Source organism: Phalaenopsis equestris, unplaced genomic scaffold (assembly GCF_001263595.1).
Source record: "Phalaenopsis equestris unplaced genomic scaffold, ASM126359v1 Scaffold001309, whole genome shotgun sequence".
NCBI classification, from domain to species: domain Eukaryota; kingdom Viridiplantae; phylum Streptophyta; class Magnoliopsida; order Asparagales; family Orchidaceae; genus Phalaenopsis; species Phalaenopsis equestris.
In genome coordinates this window covers 4042-13785 of record NW_018165748.1, presented here as the reverse complement: position 1 = coordinate 13785, position 9744 = coordinate 4042, and positions in this window count along the sequence as shown.

Genomic DNA, 9744 nt, shown 5'->3' with positions numbered 1-9744 from the left:
ATATATATATAGTTTAGAAAAATATGAAATCAAACTGACCTCATATTTTTCATAGTTTAAATGAAAGAGCACTATACCTCAGACTTGTATCTATCCTGAAAGATAAACACAAGATTTGACAGTGAGACTCAATCAAATAAACTAAGAAATATAGGACATATGTTTGGTTTGTGAAACTATTTTATTTGCTGACAAATTCTTATATTTAATATGAAGAATTAAATAGGGTTTATATTAAGCTGAGTTCGGGCAAGCTTCCTATAAGGGCAAGCCCTTATAGTTAATTACATCTTAAATGACCAAAGTCCCTTAAGAAAACTCTCGATAAAAATCAGGAAATATTATCTTCAAAGATGTCAAAAGGATAGGACTTTTCAACGAGATCAGACAAGAGGTGTGAAAGGGAAATGGTTCAAATTTGGAACCTTTTGTTGTGGAGTCCAAAGGAGAAAAAATTAGGGGATGTTATAGATCCAAAGGAGAACCTCGGTGACTTCCCAAGCTATCCTAATATTTGGCTTCAGTTTTGAGAAGAAATATGTAAATGTTTCATCCTGCCAATTCTATTTCTTAGGGCTTACATTCGTGTGAAACAATCACACAAATAGCCTGTAAGATGTGAGGATTTAGGTCGTGACGGACGAAAACCTCGGAATCCTAAGATGAGTTAGGGCTTATATTATATAGCAGAGCTATACAAAAGCCTAAAGGTGAATTGAGAATTTATGACGCACTAGGCGAACGACTTCGAAATCCTATGGCTTGGTTGTTTAATTATAAGGAAAGATATGTTGTTGTAGATCCTCTTATTGTTGAAGAGTTGAAGATGGTTGTGCTGCCCACAGTGCTAGCTCTAAGCTCCTCACCGTGATGGGTTTAAGTTTTTTAGTGTGTCAGTTTATGATGTCAAATCAAATGTTCTTATGGTTAAAGTTCTTTAAATGTTATGGAGCATGTTAAAGTTGATTAGAGTGACACAGGTTATGATCCTACAGTTCCCTCATTTTGGTACCAATATTATCTATCGGATTCACTTACTCCAAATAAATTTACTAAACTCAACTTAATGAATTCCATATTTTCATTCAAACCGTAGGAAATCTCGTTTAGTCTACCTCCTCCGAGAGATTCCCAATCACCTGATAGAGGCATATTAATTTAGTTGCAATTGTGATTTTGTGATATTTGTGATTAATTTTTGAGTTGTCTTATATTTTGATTATTGTGGAAGTGATTTTTATCTTGGTTGATTCTAGTTTTGGTTTTGGTTTTTCGGCTACCCTAACAGTTTTAGTTTTCATGCAGGGGGACATCATTGTTTAACATGCAAGCTCAAGACAAGAAGTACAGGAAGGTAAACGCATTAATGTAAAAGCGTACCTGGTCAGTCTTCTCATTCCACCACCTGAAATGTTCGTACTTACAAATCATGTATAGTATTGCAAGGAAGTTTAAGTTGTAAGAGTAGATGAAGGTTTAGCTACCAAACTCCAAGTTATGATTTTGTTGAATCTCAAAAGATCCTAGTGGATAATTATAGAACAAAATATGACAAGTCCAGTTTACCCTTCAAGAATATCTAATAGATTTCAAAATGTTCAAGGTATGGCCCTTGATCATTTTGAATGTCTCTTGAAATATCCTGAGTTCTTTTTGATCTTATCATAATGTTCCATTAATCATTCGAGGCTAGAGTGTGACTGCCCCGTTGCTCAGTGAAACTCAACAAATTAATTATCCTGAAGATAGGGTACCCGATTAATCAATTGATGTTTCATTTAAAAGTTATGTGAGGCGTGTTTGAGTCATTTAAGATTGTGGTTCCCGGAGTTAAAGTCAGGCTTGTAGTCCTTAAGGATGTTAATCACCAATCATATCATTTTCTAAATCCAATCAACTTGAGTTTAGACATCGAACCTATGTCACTACCAAGCCTTTAACAATCATAATGAGTGAAATGGTGGTTTTCAAAGTTTTGATTTAAGTTTCATATATCCTTATTAAATGATTATATCATCCTCAACTTTGAGGTTAATAAAAAGTAAATTATCATCTTTCTAGCTTAAGCTCATCACTTAAGAATCATTTGATCTTTAATTGACTTCCAAGTCATGAAGATTAGGAGAATTATGCTTTTAGTTGATGTTGTGCAAGGGTGTTGAATGATTTTATACCTTTTAGCCCCATTGTATTTCAATCATCCAAACATCTTTATTAAGATCAAAATTACCCATTCTCCCTTTGATAATCCTATGTTTTGATTAAGGCACCAAAGTCTAAAATAACTATTTTGCCCTTGGGGTACTTCACCTCATAATTCATTAAACACAACTCAAATGATTTTGAGGGTTTAGAGTATCATATTCATGAGGTAATTATAATGTTAGAGGAGAACATGTGGATCTCTCAAAATTTGATTTAATTTAGATGATTATTTAAATTTAGAAGATAGGATTTTCAAAAGTTAATTTATTTAATTATCCAGAATAAAATTTATATTTATGGAGAAATTATTAGAGATTCCCTAAGGTTAGAGAAACACTTAGGCAAAATTTCATGATTTTTTGAATCAAATTTCTATTTTTATTAATTAATTTTTAGATCAATTTTCATGATTTATTTAAATAAAAAATAATAGTTTAATTACAAAAATAATTTTTATATTTTTAATAGACTTCTCTAAATTTAGAAAACTCAGAGAATTGAATTTTGTATTTGGGAATCAAATCTTATATTTTTGTGATTTTTAATTTATTTATTATAAGTATTTAAATGGGAAAACATGAAAAATATATTTTTAAGTCTTTAAAATTAATTTTTAACTTAGCAAAATTAGGAAAAATGTCCAAATGATTTCTAAGTGATCAAGGGACATTCTCACTCATTTTGAACTATTTTTTATATTTTTGAAAATTTTGATTATTTTAATTATTTTTAATCTAAAATATATTTTAAAAATAAAATATTTTCAGAAAAATGGGTTTTCTTTTTAGTTTTATTTTTATAACATGCCCCTAATCACAAGGAGCTTAGAAAACTACTTTTCATAATTTTTCTAGGTGTATTTAATTTATTATAATTATTTTTTTGTAAGAAAATACAAGATTTCTTAAAAAACCCACGTTAGTGCTTAAACCAAGCCAAATAATTTTTAAATTTTTACAGTGGGCAGATATGATTTTTATGAACAATGTGGAGTTGAATTTGTTAATTTTTTATATGTATTTAATTTACATAAATTAATACAGTGTATTCACATTTAACTAAGTATAGAAATTCTCTAAATGATTCAAAGCATCACAATATTTTTCCTAGACTTCTCTGACCATAGGAAACCTACTAAAATTGTTCTCATAATTTTTCAATTAATATTTTGATTTATATAATTAAAATAATCCAAAATGACCACCTTTGCTTGAAAATTAGGGTCAAAAGCGTAGAGATGCCCTTTAATATTTTGATTTATATAATTAAAATAATCCAAAATGACCACCTTAGCTTGAAAATTAAGGTTAGAATTAGGGTTAGAAGCACAGAGATGTCCTCTGACCTTGAAAAAATTAGGAGACATAGCCTCTGTCATGAGAAACAAACCCTCAAAATTTCAAGTTATGGTGAAATGTTTTAAGTCATGGAAAATTAAAATACCAGTTTTTAAGCCATGGACAATTAAAATACCACAGAGGGTATTTAATTCATTAAAAATAATATATTTAAAAAATAATTTTTATTTTTTGTCCACATTATTCTCCTCTGTTCACTGAGCAAGGGGGTATTTTTTTTATTTTTATGATTTTTCTAGAGAAAGAAATGGATTTTTGAAGTTTAGGCAATTAAAATAATTCAAACATCCCACTTTTTCTACTTATCCATGTGGCGTCAACTCATCCGCGGTGCTGACTGGATCCTAGGCGGATCCGAAAGAACACGCAAAGCTCCACCATTTGACATTGTCATCCTTCTCAGCTGCCATGTGGGCCGCACTTTATGCACCAAGGGCTCGTCTGACTTGATCTCCTTCGTCCACTAGATACACGCGCGATCGGACGGCTCTCTCTTATCGTCTCCATGTGACCTAACCCGTGAGCCGTTCACACTAAAACCTTAATATCTTGGCTTAGACTTAACCAAATTACATGGGCTTTGTTTCTAAACCTTCATCTACTCAAGTCGAACACATCTATATGGTTTATACAGTATGAAATACAGTAAATATGTATGGAGGGTTGAAACAAGCTCGGTTTAGGGTTAGAGTTCAATACCTTTGTCTGAGAGGGGGGGCTCAATCAGATGGCTGTGGTAGCTTCGATTGGTCCTAACGAACCTCCGGATGAAGTCTTGTGCTCTAGTGAATGGTCTAGGTATGAATTCTATCAAGCTAGATTTTAGTTGTTGGTCTAAAGCTACTCTAAAGGTTGTTTCAGAGGGGGGTTCGATGGGGAATCAACTCCTCTTACTTTAGGGATGGTGTGTGCACAATTAATTTGAGTTTGGTTCACTTTTGTGGACTATGGAGAGATGTCTTGGTTCCAGCTGAAAGTTTGAGCCAAAATTTGGCTTCCATAGTGGGGATCAATAGGGGAAAATGGTGGCAATGAGCTTAGGAATTCTTGGAGAGTGTATGAGAGAAATTGGACAGATTTTCCCCAAGGATTTTAGCACTCTCTTTTTCTTGGCCATGGAGGGGATGATTAAATAGAGGAGCTTATAGGGGAGTTCAGGGCTAATTGATGGGTGTAAAATGGTGCTTAGGTGGAGGGCTGAGGAGCTCTCAAAATCCATTGGGATGAGGTGGCCTCTATGGTTGAAATTGGGTTTGATTTGGCCTTTGGGTTTAATTTGACCTTGGGGCTCTTGATTTTGGGGTTTTCTAGAAACTAGGCCTGTCGGCAGGGCCAGGGGAGGTGGCCAGGAGGTCAGGTGAGCTAGTGGGAGGGTTAAATGACAAGTGATGATGGGTAGGATTATTGGATAAGACCCATAAGTGGGCATAAATCCCTTAATTTAGAGATCCAATGGTCCATAGCTCACCATGTCTAGTCCAAGGGGTTTAGCCTAGTCAATAAGGTGTGCTTAATGGCTGTGAGGATCTTAATTTGGTGACTTTAGGATGGCTGGGTTAATTTTGGTGCATGGGTCCAATTTGGGTTCAAATGGCTAGGAGTTGGGTTTGGGTTAGGCTAGCCATGACTTTGAGCCAAATTTATTGATCAATATTGTGTAGATTATTGTAATGAAGATTTTTTTGTGAAGGATTGAAATGATTTTGAGTCCAATTAGAAGCTCAATTTGAAGGATTTTGGTAAATTTGTGCATGTGAGGCTAGACTTAGGTCTAGGTTGGGCTAACGTTAGGTGAGGGTTAAATTGATTGTTGAAAATGGTATATAGAAATGTAAAGAAGAATTTTCAACTTAAATTGGGTGCTAATTTTGGAGTTAAGGCATTCAATTTGGTGGAATTTGGGGACAACCAATTTGTGGCTTTTTGGACTTGGGTTAAAATTAAATGCAATTAAGGCTTCACCAAAGCCAACTGAAGGTCAATTTTGGTGTGTATGGGTGTTATAGAAGATTTAGGATCCAAATTGGGGCAAATTAAGTAGGCTATGGGATTCAATTTGGTGGGATTAAGTCATAGGTCCAAAATTGGGGGTTTGACTTAGATCAAAATTAAGCTCAAAGCATGGGCCAATTAGGCTTGGATTTGGTTTAGATTGGTCATATGAAAGGTGAATTTGAGTTTTCGATTGAAATTGGGGGGAATTGGAACCAAATTGATGGACATTTGAGGAGAATTTGGGAGACAAGTTGGGGGTTTTGGTCAAAATGGCCAAATTGGCCAAATTGGGTTCAATTGGAGGGTCTAAATTGGTTTTGGAGACATTTGAAGTGATTTTTAAGGTTTTGGGAAAGTTTAAGATGCCAAGGGTATTTTTGTAATTTTGACAAATATGGGGGTATTTTGGTAATTTTGGGCAATTTTTGGTAGTTTTGGCAAAAGGCCAAGTTGGGTATTTTTCATAGAATTGGGAAACCAACCACCATATGTGAACTATGGACCAATGAAATCCTCATTTGGGTCCTCTATGTACTGGTCTTAGCTAAACTCTAGCCTAGGGCTAGTGGGGGACCATCTATATGAGTCTCCCAAAAGATCAAGGGATCAAAGTGAACAATTTTAGGTTTAGGATTGTGAGTTATTGTGGGTAAGAGTGAGTGTAGGTGAGTGAACTAGCTCCAAACTAACGCCCAGGGCTAACCCTATGGCCAGACAGTCCTATGTGGGCTCTTCTTGAGCTCCCTCATACTGAACCCACCTACTAAGTGCTAGAGGTTATGACTAATATGTGGAACTTCAAGTTGAGCAAGGAGGAGTGTAAAATTTCTAATGGTGAGGGTTTCTTTTCTAGTTTTCTAAGAATTGTCAACAGAAAAATTCTATGGCTAGACCTTAGGCTACTAAAGAGGGAAAACTAAACCTCAACCAAAAGTGAGGTCAACAATATTCTAGAAGTTAAAATCTTCAAATATGGAAATATTTAATGTTTTTTCATTGATAAGATACAAGAAATTAATGATGTTGATTTGAACATTCTTCCATCAATTATGACCTATATTTTCTTACTATAACACTATGTTCTTCTTTTTCTAAATTATAGTTAATATAATAGCTATAAATAAAGTTAAAATGCAATGAAAATTTTGAGCAATTGGATGATAAATTTTCTCTTAAGAATATCTTTATTTTCATGTTAGTGCTTAATAACCAAGATTGATTTTTTTCTTAATAAAATTGGTTGTCTATCTTATAAGTATTCTTGAATGTTTTCAAAACTTTTTCTATTCACTCTCATAGATTTCTATAAATTATATTTAATTTCTAAGTCTAGCCATCTATCACCCAAATCTTCAAACTAACCTTAAACATTCTTTATATATCACTATTATGCTTAGGTAAAAATCTACCTAATCTTGTTATAAACACCAATACATTATCCTAAATCCCACTAAACTCTACTGTGTAGATCAAAACATAAATTCACATTCTAAAACAACCCTTTATTATAATTTTCTAACATTTAGATAACTTAAAATTTTCCCTTAATGAGATTTTAAATAAAACAAAATTAGCTCAATCTTGACTAGTATTGATCTTCTTCTTTTTTTTAATTCTTAGCATGTCCTTACCTTCCATTCCCGAGGCCATAAGTTAACATTGTAAATTATTCATCCACCATAAATTTTAGCCATTTAAAATTCATTTCCTAAAATGATCTTCTAAATCAGCTTAAATTGACCAAATCTTAAGTAAGCATGATATTCCATCCATCAAACCCCAGTAAATTTCTTTCCCTTCAAATAATAACTCTATATCAGATCATAATACATTAAACTAAGAACCCATAATCATTTATAACAATTAACCCCACATGTAAAGTCTCTTGTCAACATCACCATGGTCAATCAATAACTCTCCTTTAAAGAGTTTTCATTTAGATTTTAGTGTATGCATGAACGATTATGAGGTAAACATTAAAATCAAAGTTTCTTCTTTTGATGAATTGGCTTAGAGGCTCCTATTTTCATTCTAATGCCACTTTCTTACTTCCACAACCCCGCCACATCCTAAACTCATTATTTTCCAGGTCTCACTCAATAATATTCACACTATTAATTGTGTATGCTCTAAAATATCAACCAAATCTCAAACTAAACCAACCTTACTTAATGCTCCTAAACAATTTTGGAAAGAGCTTTCTCAAAGTATTTTCACCCAAAGCCTCCTTCATTATAACCAACATACACAACTAGAATATCTCAATAAAATCTTATCAATTGATGTTTTTCTACTTAGTAAAACATAGAATCCATTCCTTTTATATCTGGTCAGTTTGTTTAACGTCAGTTTGTTTAAGTTTCATCAAACTAAGCCCAATTTTTTTTTTAAGAAATTTTCTTTTTGCTATTTGAGGAATAACTACTTTTGATGGATCTAGAAGCTTCTCCATGTAAATTTTCGAATCCCCAAGTGGCTTTACCTTCATCTTAGTAGTTCATGATATATTAAGAAAGTGGGTTGGAGATTTGACTTACATTTTATTTTGGTTAGTACTATTATATGTTGCTAGTTTATTTTTGTTTCAAACTAACATTTTGTCTTCATTTCCACTTATACAAAATCTTTTATAGTCCCTTTTAAAGACACTTGTTTCCATGCAAATATTTCTTCCACTTTTGAAATCATTCCAGGTCACCAATTACAATAAAACCATTAAATGAGCCTTACATGTTCATCACCTCCATAATCCTTTACATGCCAACTAAAATCACATTTATTTTTTTATTATGTCAGCACATTAAGCACATTCTCTACTTGTTATAACCGAGCTCTTGCTTACTTTTAAGATTAAAAAGCTAATTTTTTAGTATTTCTCTTCTTGGCCACTATAAAAGCCTAAAAAACCCCTTATAGGGTCTTGGATACTTTTACGTCTTCCAATTTTATGCAGTATTTTAAAATCCAAAGCATTATGAAGAAACTTATTCATTTTCACATTCACAACATAAAATTTTGCTTTGTGCTCGCCCACTTAATATTAGAACACGACATTGCATCATTTATTATCTAAGGCCAACTCCATCTTCTAAACAATAATATAATCCTCTAGAACATGAAGTCCATTCCATAAAACTAAGCAATTGTTTAGTAATTCTCATTGTGAATTGTTGATTCTTATTTCATATTAATCACTTATTATAGGGATAAAATAAAAGGTAGAATTAGGCTTAACCTAATTTAGATATTTGAAAGCAAAGAGAAAGAGAGAGAGAGAGAGACAGAGAAAGAAAATGGTTAACATGCATAAAATGAATTTATATTAGATCACTCATTTGATGGTTATATTTTGTTATCATTACTAAAGATTTTATTTTGATTATGAGTTCTTTTTTCCTTTTCATAACCTTAATCTCTCAAGTAGATATGTCACTATATCTATTTAAGATGCTTTACCTTTATCATTAATTAGGTTCCAGAAATTAATTTTATTATTTGTTATATTTTTCATTTATTTAAAATTAATATTTATTTTACTAGAATTTTTTTAATATTAAATCAATTTTTTTCTTCCAAATTAATATATTTTAAATCTAAATCTTTTGGGGAGGCACACCCAAAGGATAAAAATGTTTGAACTAGAGAAAAAAGGAGAGAGAGATAGAGAGAGAAGAGAGGAGTGCACAGCGACTTGTCCCTCTAGTGCAAAATGGGGTATTCACAGACTCTTGTGACCTTTATATATGTCGGCGTTATTTTTGGTTGGAGGAGTTGCCCGTAAGAAGCTGTCGGTCACCGGAATTGAAATCCCGTCGCCCGCTTCAGAAGGACGTTTTAATTTACATATATATTTAGTTTTAGAAAAATATGAAATCAAACTGACCCCATATTTTTCATAGTTTAAATGAAAGAGCGTTTTACATCAAACCCTGTATCTATCCCGAGGAAGAAACACAAGACTTGAGAATGAGGTTCGATCAAATAAACTAAGAAATACATGACGTCAGTTTGGTCTGCAAAACCTTTATATTTGCTGATAAGTTCCCTTATTTAATATAAAGAATTAAATAGGGTTTATATTAAGCTGGGTTCGGACAAGCTTCCTATAAGGGCAAGCCCCTATAGTTAATTACATCTTAAATGACCAAAGTCACCTAAGAAGACTCTCGATAAAAATCAGGAAATA